This window comes from Theobroma umbraticum, unplaced genomic scaffold (genome assembly GCF_002168275.2).
Source record: "Theobroma umbraticum cultivar Fairchild unplaced genomic scaffold, ASM216827v3 scaffold_95.0, whole genome shotgun sequence".
In the NCBI taxonomy this organism is placed as follows: Eukaryota; Viridiplantae; Streptophyta; class Magnoliopsida; order Malvales; family Malvaceae; genus Theobroma; species Theobroma umbraticum.
The window spans coordinates 12,059,031-12,059,331 of NW_018397257.1; positions in this window are offsets into that span (position 1 = coordinate 12,059,031).

Consider the following 301-nt stretch of genomic DNA (forward strand, 5'->3'; position numbering starts at 1 on the left):
TCCTAATGGGTTATCCACTTCTGGTGGGCTAGTGGGTGAAGGTATTCATCTCCTTTTGGTAGGTTGAAAGTATTTATCTATTTATGGTAGGTTATAAGTATACATCCATTTTTGATGTTAAGGTATCCATCTCCTTTTGATAAATTGAAAGTATTCATCTATTTATGGTAGGTTATAAGTATACATCCATTTTTGGTGAGTGATCCACATATGATAGGTTATCCACTTCTGGTGGATTATAGGCATTTATCTATTTTTTAAGGTAAAATTATCTATCCACTTCTACTGGTAAAATTAAAAT